The 14580-nt window shown below is 45.4% G+C and overlaps 2 non-coding genes across 2 annotated transcripts; both read right to left on the reverse strand.

The window, feature by feature from the left end:
* Positions 1-1169: 1169 nt before the first annotated feature.
* Positions 1170-1242, reverse strand: trnav-cac (transfer RNA valine (anticodon CAC)). Its single transcript has one exon. It is a non-coding gene; the product is annotated as a tRNA-Val (tRNA).
* Positions 1243-12083: 10841 nt separating this feature from the next.
* Positions 12084-12157, reverse strand: trnan-guu (transfer RNA asparagine (anticodon GUU)). The gene has a single exon. It is a non-coding gene; the product is annotated as a tRNA-Asn (tRNA).
* Between the last annotated feature and the right edge of the window lie 2423 nt (positions 12158-14580).

Here is a 14580-nt window from a genome sequence, read left to right on the forward strand (position 1 = left end):
GTGGGTGGGGATCAGTGACATGTTTGTGTAAAGGGCAGCGGAGGAGAAGGATTGACAGCTGTCAGTGAGGGACAGAAGTTGTTTAAGGTGAGCCAACACATTCCCGATCAGCACAGAAGGCATTCACTGGTCAGCTGCCCTCTGCTGTACTTCTGGTCAGAGCGGTTTCCGCAGTGGAGCCCTTATCACGTTTGCTTTCCACGTGAAAGCATCCCGTGCAGGAAGATTATGTTTAAACTTGCTGTGGATGAACAGTCATGGGCGAGTTTATTCTCCTGTCAAAAGAGCGACAGTGGCTTCTCCCTTATTCTTTAATTGCTCTTTATTTCACTTCACTAAATAGATATATTTGAGTGAGAGAAATTGTTCCAGAGTGTCGCACACTTCATCTTTTGTTCCATTTTAAACACATAAAATGAGGCCGGGGGAATAAATCCAGAAAACAAAGCCGAGGGATATAGACAAGAGGAAGAGAGAAGGGGAAATACTGCCTCCACCCAGAACTAATGCAGAAACTCCTCTGCTGCGCTCGGGGTAGCCACCCGCAGCCTGGATACACTAACGTCCCAACAGTTCATTGACTGTCGGAGTGGGACCGTTCGGCGCTTCAGAAGACAGGTTGAAAAAGCAAAGTCACTGATTCAGTCCCATGTGCTTCTCTGACTGACACCGGGGAAACGGTGAGACAGATTTTGGAGCATAGGTCTGGTTATTGTGAAACAGCAAAGAAAATATGAAGCCTGGAATTAAATTATTGAATGTGTATCCTGCTCGTTTAGTGGTGAGGCAATCACAGAGGGAGCCCGAGTTCGGAAAGTAACTTTTAAATTAAAATTTTTTTCAAATAATTACATGCAATTAATTAAACTCTGTGGGAGGTGGGGTGATTAAAACATCACCGATCGGAAGGGAATTGTCCGCGGGAAGCCTCCAACCGGAATTTTTGGGCCAATATTCCCACCCAGATTGTTTTGCAGACTTACACTCAATACTTCAATAACTGAACTGTAATAATTTCAGGAGCTTTCATCATATATGATATTTTACACCCGATCTGACTTGACACACTCTGAATTTTTGAAATTGGTTTCAAATGTTCATTGCTCAGAAGACAAGGAACGTGGGGTACTTTTTTCAATTTATTTCACAGCAAATATATTCTAAAATGATGTTTCGGCCCGGGTTTGAACCGGGGCCGTTTCGTGTGTGAGACGAACGTGATAACCACTACACTACAGAAACCACTACTGAACTTAATGCCCAGAGAGAAGTGTTAAGCCAGAAGGTGTAATTCTGAATCCCTTTCTGTGAAAAAATCTTTTCACAAACATTTCTCTGACCGAAGCTGCACAAGTCAAAAATGTTCCTTTCAAAGTCGTTAAACTCCCATATTAACGCACCCCCCGAATCTTCTGGATCAGAAAGCTCTAGTTGTGCCGACTCAATCCTTAAATCTGACTTTACTCACCCTGTATTTTAGGAGATTGGTTTAAAATGTTCATTGCTCATAAGACACGGAACCTGGGGCTACTTTTGTTCAATGTATTTCACAGCAAATATATTCTAAAATAAAGCACGCGCCCAGGCTCAAACCAGGGACATTTCATGTGGGAGGTGAACATGATAATGGCTGCACTACGTAAACCTTTCCTGAACCCAGCCCCCGGTTCGTCATTTGTACCACAATTAAACCCAATGAGATCGGAAAAAATTTCCTCACAGGCTTATGGCAAAATAAATGGTAAAAGATTTACAAAATAATTTATGTATTAATTAATGATGTTCAAGTCAATGATTCTTATTTTTTATACATGATTTGCATATAGATCTGTAAAATAAATGAACTCTTTTTTTTATAAGGTTTTGAATTAAAAGTACAACTTCCCAGGGTGGGAATTGAATCCAGGACACAACGTTGAGAGTATTGAATCCTTACCACTCGACAACCAGGGACCGATAGACCGTTTTACTGCTGCATCATTATAGTTCATGACATTATTGTCATTTTCAGTTCACTTGATTCACACCGAAAAAGATTGTAACTGTTGTGTATGCATGCCTGTTTACTGTGTGATGTCTGTAACACTGCTATGCAACACTGAATCGACTCTTGCACTCTACACACCTTACCTGCACCAGAGGGTGATGCTGCTTGAGACTGAAAGGTTACCTGCAACCCAGTATATAAAGGAGCTCACAGCTTGGTGTCCTCACTCGAGGAGCTTCAAATAAATGACAACAGGTCTACACAGTTTAAGTATCATACCCTGCCTTGTGGAGTCATTACGCAAGGTGCCTACATACACTACAGTAAACGCCACTTGAAATCACATTCAAATGATTCACTGAATCCACCCCTTGTACCACCGCAACACAGGTTCGATTCTTGGTCATGGAGATACTATTTACAACACAGTTTTCAAACTAATAGCCCTATATAAATGTCAACATACAGCTAATGTGAAAAAATTAATTCATTTAATCATGTTCAATGAACCGATAACTTTCTTTTGCAGAATTAAAGAAATGATAATATGGTTACTGAGGGATAGTGGTACATAAGAACATAAGAACAGAAGAATTAGGAACAGGAGTCGGCCATCTAGCCCCTCGAGCCTGCTCCGCCATTCAACAAGATCATGGCTGATCTGGCCGTGGACTCAGCTCCACTTATCCGCCCGCTCCTCATAACCCTTAATTCCCTTATTGGTTAAAAATCTATCTATCTGTGACTTGAATACATTCAATGCGCTAGCCTCAACTGCTTCCTTGGGCAGAGAATTCCACAGATTCACAACCCTCTGGGAGAAGGCATTCCTTCTCAACTCGGTTTTAAATTGTCTCCCCCGTATTTTGAGGCTGTGCCCCCAAGTTCTAGTCTCCCCGACCAGTGGAAACAATCTCTCTGCCTTTATCTTGTCTATCCCTTTCATTATTTTAAATGTTTCTACAAGATCACCCCTCATCCTTCTGAACTCCAACGAGTAAAGACCCAGTCTACTCAATCTATCATCATAAGGTAACCCACTCATCTCCGGAATCAGCCGAGTGAATTGTCTCTGTACCCTCTCCAAAGCTAGTATATCCTTACTTAAGTAAGGTGACCAAAACTGCACGCAGTACTCCAGGTGCGTCCTCACCAATACCCTATACAGTTGCAGCAGGACCTCCCTGCTTTTGTACTCCATGCCTCTCGCAATGAAGGCCAACATTCCATTCGGCTTCCTGATTACCTGTTGCACCTGCAAACTAACTTTTTGGGATTCATGCACAAGGATCCCCAGGTCCCTCTGCACCGCAGCATGTTGCAATTTCTCCCCATTCAAATAATATTCCCTTTTTACTGTTTTTTTTTCCCAAGGTGGATGACCTCACACTTTCCGACATTGTATTCCATCTGCCAAACCTTAGCCCATTCATTTAACCTATCTAAATCTCTTTGCAGCCTCTCTGTCCTCTACACAACCTGCTTTCCCACTAATCTTTGTGTCATCTGCAAATTTTGTTGCACTACACTCTGTCCCCTCTTCCAGGTCATCTATGTATATTGTAAACAGTTGTGGTCCCAGCACCGATTCCTGTGGCACACCACTAACCACCGATTTCCAACCCGAAAAGGGCACATTTATCCCGACTCTCTGCTTTCTGTTAGCCAGCCAATTCTCTATCCATGCTAATACATTTCCACTGACTCCGCGTATCTTTATCTTCTGCAGTAACCTTTTGTGTGGTACCTTATCGAATGCCTTTTGAAAATCTAAATACACCACATCCATCGGTACACATCCAACATGCTCGTTATATCCTCAAAGAATTCCAATAAATTAGTTAAACATGATTTCCCCTTCATGAATCCAAGCTGCGTCTGCTTGATTGCACTATTCCTATCTTGATGTCCCACTATTTCTTCCTTCATGATAGTTTCAAGCATTTTCCCTACTACAGATGTTAAACTAACCAGCCTATAGTTATCTGCCTTTTGTCTGCCCCCTTTTTTAAACAGAGGCGTTATATTAGCTGCTTTCCAATCCGCTGGTACCTCCGCAGAGTCCAGAGAATTTTTGTAGATTATAACGAATGCATCTGCTATAACTTCCGGCATCTCTTTTAATACCGGCATTTCATCAGGACCAGGGGACTTGTCTACATTGAGTCCCATTAGCCTGTCCAGCACTAACCCCGAGTGACAGTGATTGTTTCAAGGTCCTCTCTTCCCACATTCCTGTGACCAGCAATTTCTGGCATGGTTTCTGTGTCTTCCATTGTGAAGACCGAAGCAAAATAATTGTTTAAGGTCTCAGCCATTTCCACATTTAGAAACATAGAAACATAGAAAATAGGTGCAGGAGTAGGCCATTCGGCCCTTCTAGCCTGCACCACCATTCAATGAGTTCCTGGCTGAACATGTAACTTCAGTACCCCATTCCTGCTTTCTCACCATACGCCTTGATTCCCCTAGTAGTAAGGACTTCATCTACTCCTTTTTGAATATATTTAGTGAATTGGCATCAAAAACTTTCTGTGGTAGAGAATTCCACAGGTTCACCACACTCTGGGTGAAGAAATTCTTCCTCCTCTCGTTCCTAAATGGCTTCCCCCTTATCATTAGACTGTGTCCCCTGGTTCTGGACTTCCCCAACATTGGGAAGATTCTTCCTGCATCTAATCTGTCTAACCCCGTCAGAATTTTAAACGTTTCTATGAGGTCCCCTCTCATTCTTCTGAACTCCAGTGAATACAAGCCCAGTTGATCCAATCTTTCTTGATAGGTCAGTCCCGCCATCCCGGGAATCAGTCTGGTGAACCTTCGCTGCACTCCCTCAATAGCAAGAATGTCCTTCCTCAGGTTAGGAGACCAAAACTGTACACAATACTCCAGGTGTGGCCTCACCAAGGCCCTGTACAATTGTAGCAACATCTCCCTGCCCCTATACTCAAATCCCCTCGCTATGAAGGCCAACATGCCATTTGCTTTCTTAACCGCCTGCTGTACCTGCATGCCAACCTTCAATGACTGATGTACCATGACACCCAGGTCTCTTTGCATCTCTCCTTTTCCTAATCTGTCACCATTCAGATAATAGTCTGTCTCTCTGTTTTTACCACCAAAGTGAATAACCTCACATTTATCCACATTATGCTTCATCTGCCATGCATTTGCCCACGCACCCACCCTATCCAAGTCGCGCTGCAGCCTCATAGCATCCTCCTCGCAGTTCACACTGCCACCCTACTTAGTGTCATCCGCAAATTTGGAGATACTACATTTAATCCCCTCGTCTAAATCATTAATGTACAGTGTAAACAGCTGGGGCCCCAGCACAGAACCTTGCGGTACCTCACTAGTCACTGCCTGCCATTCTGAAATGTCCCCATTTACTCCTAATCTTTGCTTCCTGTCTGACAACCAGTTCTCAATCCATGTCAGCACACTACCCTCAATCCCATGTGCTTTAAATTTGCACATTAATCTCTTGTGTGGGACCTTGTCGAAAGCCTTCTGAAAGTCCAAATATACCACATCAACTGGCTCTCCCTTGTCCACTCTGCTGGAAACATCCTCAAAAAATTCCAGAAGATTTGTCAAGCATGATTTCCCTTTCACAAATCCATGCTGACTTGGACCTATCATATTACCTCTTTCCAAATGCACTGCTATGACATCCTTAATAATTGATTCCATCATTTTACCCAGTACCGATGTCAGGCTGACCGGTCTATAATTCCCTGTTTTCTCTCTCCCTCCTTTTTTAAAAAGTGGGGTTACATTGGCTACCCTCCACTCCATAGGAACTGATCCAGAGTCAATGGAATGTTGGAAAATGACTGTCAATGCATCCGCTATTTCCAAGGCCACCTCCTTAAGTACTCTGGGATGCAGTCCATCAGGCCCTGGGGATTTATCGGCCTTCAATCCCATCAATTTCCCCAACACAATTTCCCGACTAATAAGGATTTCCCTCAGTTCCTCCTCCTTACTAGACCCTCCGACCCCTTTTATATCCGAAAGGTTGTTTGTGTCCTCCTCAGTGATTACCAAACCAAAATACTTGTTCAATTGGTCTGCCATTTCTTTGTTCCCCGTTATGACTTCCCCTGATTCTGACTGCAGGGGACCTACGTTTGTCTTTACTAACCTTTTTCTCTTTACAGATCTATAGAAACTTTTGCAATCCGTCTTAATGTTCCCTGCAAGCTTCTTCTCGTACTCCATTTTCCCTGCCCTAATCAAACCCTTTGTCCTCCTCTGCTGAGTTCTAAATTTTTCCCAGTCCCTGGGTTCGCTGCTATTTCTGGCCAATTTGTATGCCACTTCCTTGGCTTTAATGCTATCCCTGATTTCCCTTGATAGCCACGGTTGAGCCACCTTCCCTTTTTTATTTTTATGCCAGACAGGAATGTACAATTGTTGCAGTTCATCCATGCGGTCTCTAAATGTCTGCCATTGCCAATCCACAGTCAACCCCTTCAGTATCATTCGCCAATCTATCCTAGCCAATTCACGCCTCATACCTTCAAAGTTACCCTTCTTTAAGTTCTGGACCATGGTCTCTGAATTAACTGTTTCATTCTCCATCCTAATGCAGAATTCCACCATATTATGGTCACTCTTCCCCAAGGAGCCTCGCACAACGAGATTGCTAATGAATCCTCTCTCATTACACAACACCCAGTCTAAGATGACCTCCCCCCTAGTTGGTTCCTCGACATATTGGTCTAAAAAAACATCCCTTATGCACTCCAGGAAATCCTCCTCCACCGTATTACTTCCAGTTTGGTTAACCCAATCTATGTGCATATTAAAGTCACCCATTATAACTGCTGCACCTTTATTGCACGCACCTCTAATTTCATGTTTGATGCCCTCCCCAACATCACTACTACTGTTTGGAGGTCTGTACACAACTCCCACTAACGTTTTTTGCCCTTTGGTATTCTGCAGCTCTACCCATATAGATTCCCATTATTAAATCCCCCTTCTCATCTTCTAAGTGACCAACATTTACTTTAGTCACTCTTTTCCGTGTTATATATCGGTAAAAGCTTTAACTATCCATTTTTATGCTTTGCACAAGTTTACCTTTGTAATCTATCTTTCCTTTCTTTATTGCTTTCTTAGTCATTCTTTGCTGTCGTTTAAAATTTTCCCAATCTTCTAATTTCTCACTAACCTTGGCCACCTTATACGCATTGGTTTTTAATTTGATACTCTCCTTTATTTCCTTGGTTATCCACGACTGGTTATCCCTTCTCTTACCGCCCTTCTTTTTCACTGGAATATATTTTTGTTGAGCACTATGAAAGAACCCCTTAAAAGTCCTCCACTGTTCCTCAATTGTGCCACCGTTTCGTCTGTGTTTCCAGTCTACTTTAGCCAACTCTGCCCTCATCCCACTGTAGTCCCCTTTGTTTAAGCATAGTACGCTCGTTTGAGACACTACTTCCTCACCCTCAATCTGTATTAAAATAAGTGATCACTTATTCCGAGAGGATCTTTTACTAGCTTCAATCATTAATTTTCTCTTTACATGTGATGAACTTTTATCCCTATCTCGTTTACACACTGTATTTTAGGAGAATGGTTTAAAATTTTAAGTGCTTATTGTCATGTATTCAACCAACATTGTAACCCATATATAATCTGACCTCAGTTGTACACTGTGAGAACAATGACCACTAGGGGGTGAACTTGTGGGAGACACTTCTAACCTGGACCTTCAGGTATAAAAGGGGAAGCTCCACCCACTTTCATCACTTGAGTGCTCAGGAATAAAGGACAGGCCACAGACTGACCTTCTCTCAAGCCTGGGCCTCGTGTGCATTTCTGCTGTATAGTAAGGATGTATCAATGGCGACGAGAAACTGGGATTTAAACCATGTGAGCATGGCCGCTAGCAGAATAGACGAGAGATACTGTGTTAAGGAATGGTTGGGACAGAGAATCAACATTGTTGAAGCAGCACACAGTTCTCCAAGCAGACAAGGGCAATCGGGTATGCCCCAACATGTAGTCGAACCCAGAGGGGGAGTTCGACAGAGATAATGGCAAGCAGAACGGCGATTCACACCATTCCAAGGGACAATGTGGCCAGTAATGGGGCCATCAACACCTGTTAATGGCACACTCAAGGACAGTCACAGGGGTAGTCAGGGACGATTGACTAGCAACGGATCTTTTGTTTCCAACAACAGCTCATGTTGGAGGCATGGAGGCACAAACTGAGACGGAGATTGCAGAGATGAGCAAAATACCTACAGAAATTGCAGAAATGAACGCTGGGGGAAATCGCTGGAAGCTGAAGTTCAGTGAGTTCATGTGGAGCACGTATACAGTTCATACACCAGGATGCCACCGATAATGATGAAAGTGCTCCTCAGTGGCATCCCAGTATCAATGGAGCTAGACACGGGGGCTAGCCAGTCCCTGATGGGTAACAAAGAGTTTGAAAAGTTGTGGGCGTCCAAGGCCAGTAGGGCCAAAATTATCACCGATTGACGCACAGCTATGAACATACACCAAGGAGATCATTCCGGTGCTTGGCGGCACCACAGTAATCGTGACTCACAAAGATTCGGAGAACAGGTTGCCACTCTGGGTTGTCCCGGGGGATGGTCCCGCACTACTGTGGAGGAGTTGGCTTGCTATCATGAACTGGAAATGGGGCAATGTTAATGCTATTTCCTCTGTGGAGCGAGTTTCATGCTCACAGATCCTGCACAAATTTGACTCATTATTTCAACCCGGCATTGGCACTTTCATGGGGGCCAAGGTAGTGATTCACATAAACCCGGAAGCCAGGCCAGGACACCACAAGGCCAGAGCGGTGCCGTACGTGATGTGGGAAAAGATAGAAGGTGAATTGAACCGCCTGCTGAGGGAAGGTATCATTTTGCCAGTCGAATTCAGTGACCGGTGTTCAAGGCGGATGGGTCGGTCAGGATATATGGTGATTACAAGGCCACCATCAATCGGGTGTCACTCCAAGACCAGTATCCGCTACCGAGAGCGGAGGACCTCTTTGCGATGCTATCCGGTGGCAAACTTTTTTCAAAATTGGACGTGACCTCAGCTTACATGACCCAGGAGCTGGCGAGAGAGTTGAAGAAGCTGACCACCATCACGACACACAAGGTTTGTTTGAGTACAACAGATGTCCGTTCGGGATTCGCTCGGCCGCCGCGATCTTCCAACGAAATATGGAAAGCCTCCTCATGTCGATTCCAGGGACGGTGGTTTTTCAGGACGACATCCTCATCACGGGTTACGAGACTGAAGAACACCTCCACAACCTGGAGGAGGTGCTACGCAGACTGGACCGGGTAGGGCTGCGACTGAAAAAGGCGAAGTGCATCTTCCTAGCTCCAGAGGTAGAATTACTGAGGATGAGGGTAGTAGTAGACGGGATGAGCCCTACTGCGTCCAAGACGGAAGCGATGCAGAGAGCACCCAGACCCCGTAACACGACGGACCTGCGTTTGTTCCTGGGGCTCGCGAACTATTTGGTAACTTTCTTCCCAAATTGAGCACGCTGCTAGAGTCGCTCCACGTGCTCCTAAGCAAAGGTCTCGAATGGGTCTGAGGGGACAGCCAGGAAAGGGCTTTTAATAGAGCACACAATTTGTTATGTTCCAACAAACTGTTAACGCGATATGACCCATGTAAGAAACTTGTGTTAACGTGCGATGCGTCGTCCTATGGTGTCGGGTGTGTGTTGCAGCATGTCAATGCCAAGGGTCAGTTACAGCCGGTAGCTTATGCCTCCAGAAGTCTGTCCCAGGCAGAAAGGGGCTACGGGATGATAGAAAAGGAGGCGCTCGCATGTGTATATTCGGTAAACAAAATGCACCAGTACCTGTTTGGCAGGAAATTTGAGCTGGAGACAGATCACAAACCCCTCACGTCCCTTTTGGCCGTCAAAAAGGCCATAAATGTAGACGCATCGGTCCGCATACAGAGGTGGTCACTCACGTCAGCCACCTATGACTGCACAATTCGGCACAGACCGGGCACTGAAAACTGCGCCGATGCACTCAGCAGGCTCCCACCAGCCACCACTGAGGGGGCTACCTAGCATGCCGCTGAGATGGTCATGGCTGTTGAAGCTTTCGCAAGCTATGGCTCACCCGTGACAGCCCGTCACACTAAAGTCTGGACAAAGAGAGACCCGCCATTGTCTCTAGTCAAAAAATGTGTCCTGAATGGGGACTGGGCAGCCACGTACAGGGCATGCCCTGAGGAATTTAAACCATTTCACAGGGGCAGGGATGAACTCTCGATTCAGGCCGATTGCCTACTGTGGGGAAACCGCGTAGTCATGCCCCAGATGGGCAGAGAGGTGTTCATCAGAGTACTCCACAATGAGCATCCGGGCATTGTCATGATGAAGGCAATTGCCAGGTCACATGTTTGGTGGCCAGGGATAGATGCAGATCTGGAAGTTTGTGTTCGCAGGTACAACATGTGTGCCCAGCTGGGCAATGCGCCCAGGGAAGCCCCCATTAGCCCCTGGCCATGGCCCGCCAAGCCTTGGTCACGCATCCATGATGACTACACAGGTCCTTTCATCGGAAAAATGTTTTTGGTTGTAGTAGACGCTCACTCCAAATGGATCGAGTGTGACATTTTAAATTCAAGCACATCCTCTGCCACGGTAGAAAGTCTACAGGCAATGTTCGCCGCCCACGGTCTACCGGACATCTTGGTCAGCGACAATGGCCTGTGCTTCACAAGCACTGAATTCCAGGACTTCATGGCAGGCAATGGAATTAACCATGTCAGAAAGGCACCGTTCAAGCCAGCCTCAAACGGCCAGGCAGAACGAAAAGTGCAGATAATCAAACAGGGGATGCTCAGAATCCAAGGGGGTTCCCTACAAAGCCACTTATCACGCCTCCTGTTGGCCAATAGATCCCGACCACACTCGCTCACAGGGGTTCCACCCGCAGGGCTGCGAATGATAAGGATGCTCAAATGCCGTTATCCCTTATACACCACACCATGAAAGAAATTGTTGAGAGCAGGCGCCAATCACAATATAACTACCATGACAGGAATGCGGGGGCATGATATATTGGTGTAAACGACTCTGTTGTTGTCCACAACTATACTGCAGGGCCTAAATGTCTCGCAGGCACTGTGATTGCCAAAGAGGGCAATAGGATTCTGGTAGTTAAACTAACCAATGGACAAATCTGCCGCAAACATGTGGATCAAACAAAAAGGAGGTTAAGCAACCCCATAGAGGAAGCAGAGGAAGAACATGATACAGAGTTCACTCCAGCACAGGTGACCGAACACCGGAACCAAAGGGAGGAGAGTCCAGTCACTGTGGGCATTCCGGATCGGCCTGAGGCACCGCAAACAGCAGACACACAGGCCAGCGCCCAACAACCGGAGCCCCAACTCAGGCGCTCTACAAGAGAGCGTAAACCACCAGAGAGACTCAACCTGTGATCCCAAAAAGACTTTGGGGTCATGTATTCAACCAGCATTGTAACCCATTTTTAAATTCAAAACCTTATAAAATTGACGACATGCAGCCAACGTGCAAAAGTAAGAATTATTTTAATCACCGTTAATTAGCCGATAACCTTCTTCAGAATGAAATAAATAATAATATAATTACTGAGGAACAGTGGTATCCTCAATCATTCATTTTCTCTTTCCATGTGATGAAGATTTATCCCTATCTCATTTACACGCTGTATGAGAATGGTTTAAAATTGTAAGTGTTTATGACTCAGTTGTAAAACCATTGATTGTGTGTGTGTCTATACTTGATAGGAGGAGCACTTGAGACCGAAGTTGCAGTTCTATATATGTACCAATAGAATCAATTTCCACCAGTTTCTTTAAACCCAATAACATAATTTATTTCTAATGGGCTGGATGGAACATGATCCATGTAAAAAATTGTTCTCGTTTTACTTGAACTGAATGCTCATAAAATATTGGAGTGGGAACTAATTGGACAACAGCACTGCTGGCAACATTTGCGGAATAGATTCGTGCAGCCAAAACGCACAATGACAACCTGGGACTGTGCGGCACCGAATACTCGGGGAAAAACAGTTAAACACTTCGTTTCTGGGTGGGCTCGAACCACCAACCTTTCGGTTAACAGACGAACGCGCTAACCCATTGCGCCACAGAGACTGATGGAAGTCGAAGGCGCAAGACATCCAAAACCAGGGTGTCAGTCAGTTAAAGCTTCAGATTGCTCCGACCGGGATGGAACTTGTCCACTCTCAGTTGTACTTTTCCCAAATAAATGGAGGGACATTCATTGTGGATGTATGGAAGCAGTCTGGTCCCGCACACTGCAGACACTTCCATATCACCGCCAACCAGCTCTCCCACAACCGGTGTGATCTACCTTCCAGCCTTCCGGTGCCTTGTCTGTGACAAAGTATTCTGATTATCCCGAAGCCGGTATTAGGTTTGAATTCATTTTCAGCTCCTGACTGCGGATATTCCTGTGATTAAACGGGAACTAAATGCTTACAGGGACAGTTGGATTCACCGTTTCTTTGCTTGGTGAAATTTCAAAGATTGAAAGCAACGCACATCAACCCCAAACGTCCCGTGAGATGGAAGCCCAGTTGCTGTTTCAAGCTTGAATGCAGGTACAAGCAGAACTTATTTAAAGAAAGTCCAAGTCCCTGAGACGCCTGATTATTTGCACCAAACTCTTTGCAAAGAGTTGAGGTACATGTTTGGTGATCTGGGCACATCTTTCCCCAAACTACAACACTTCAAACATAACTCAATGGCTGTAAAGCGCTTTGGGGCGTCAAGAGTTCCTGAAAGGCGCTGCAGATATGCAAGTTCTTCTTTGCAAAAGTTCGATGCAATTTCAAAATATGCGAGCAATATCAGGGCTCCTCTGGGCCCCCTCGTAAATTTCAATTAACAATTCCGAAGGGAAATCACAGCCCGAGACCAACGAGCCAACTGTTTGACAAACGTGAAGATAAGGTGTAACCATGATCAAAGCATTTTTTTGTGTGTCGCTATTCAGAACATAAGAACTTAAGAACTAGGAGCAGGAGTAGGCCATATGGCCCCTCGAGCCTGCTCCACCATTTAATCTGATCATGGCTGATCCGATCATGGACTCAAGTCCACAACCCTGCCCGTTCCCCATAAGCCTTATTCCCTTATCAGTTAAGATGCTATCTCTGTCTTAAATTTATTAAATGTCGTGGCTTTCTCAGCTCTCTGATGCAGTGAGTTCGACAGATTTACAACCCTCTGAGAGAAGAAATTCCTCCTCATCACAGATATAAATGGGCAGCCCCTTATTCTGAGATTATGCCCCCTAGTTCTAGTCTCCCCTATCAGTGGAACCATCCTCTCTGCATCCACCTTATCAAGCTCCCTCATTACTTTATACGTTTCGATAAGATCACCTCTCATTCTTCTGAATTCCAATGAGGAGAGGCCCCACCTACTCAACCTTTTCTCATAAGTCAACCCCCACATCTCCGGAGTCAACCCAGTGAACCTTCTCTGAACTGCCTCCAAAGCAAGTATATCCTTTCGTAAATATTGTAAGTGTTTGTGATCCTCGCCCAATTGCCAGATGGACGGATTGAATCGCCCCCACCTTACGAAAGTTCTAGATCCGGGAATTATTATTCAGAGTGTAAATTAAATGAGTCACGGAAAGGGATGCTTCAGTGATAAATTGTAGTCTATTTATTTGGTCTAACATACACTGTCTAAAACATGCACTGCTAAACAAAATCACTGTCTCTGTGGAGAAACACGCAGTAATTCCCTGGTGGATTCTAACCCCACCCCTACCAATGAATTACCCTCCCCAGAATAGCCCTGGAAAGCTTCACTTCTGAGAATACCCTGAGCCCTTACCCAGCTGGCCTGGGATATCTGGTTACTGGCTCGGGACACACGCGACCATGTTCACCACCACACGCAGCCCGTTTCCTTGCTCAACTCAGCTGTAGGAAGTCACTGCCTGGTCTTCAGTCTCAGTGGCATCTTCTGTAGTACTGCAGCCCCTTCCTCTGGTACATCGATCGGTGGAGCGAGAGCGAGAGGGAGAGGGGGCTCTCTCTAGACACAAGCTGCAAGCTGCAAGCTCCAAGCTTCACACCAAGCTCCAAGCTAAAAATAAAGTGGAAAGGACCCTGTCTTTCTGGGAGTCTTGCTACCCCTATCTTTCCCGCCAATCTTTAAAACCCCTTTGTTTCTAAGCACGGGTACTTAGTCAGTGATGGGCCATCCCACCCATGCATTGGGCTGATGGCCCTTCGTCTGGGCATCTCTCTGAGCCTTTGTGTTGGGAAAGTACCAGCTCCTCCTTGGCTGGCCAGGCTGGTGGGTTCATTGTTCTGTGTCTCCTTCTGAGATGGAGGTGAGAAGTGCTTTTACAAATTAGAGTGGCTTTGTCAGTGGCCCCCCTTCCTGGCCGACAGCTCTTTTGTCAATGGATGACTGACAGCTCTTTTGTCCCAGCGAACTGCCATGCGGTCTCTGGAGTTTTAACAAAACCAGCTTTTTCACATATCTGCGCAGGGTGTTCCCAGCACAGGGAAAATAGCCTCAGAAAAATA

The sequence above is a fragment of the Pristiophorus japonicus genome, unplaced genomic scaffold (assembly GCF_044704955.1).
Source record: "Pristiophorus japonicus isolate sPriJap1 unplaced genomic scaffold, sPriJap1.hap1 HAP1_SCAFFOLD_112, whole genome shotgun sequence".
Lineage (NCBI taxonomy): Eukaryota > Metazoa > Chordata > Chondrichthyes > Pristiophoridae > Pristiophorus > Pristiophorus japonicus.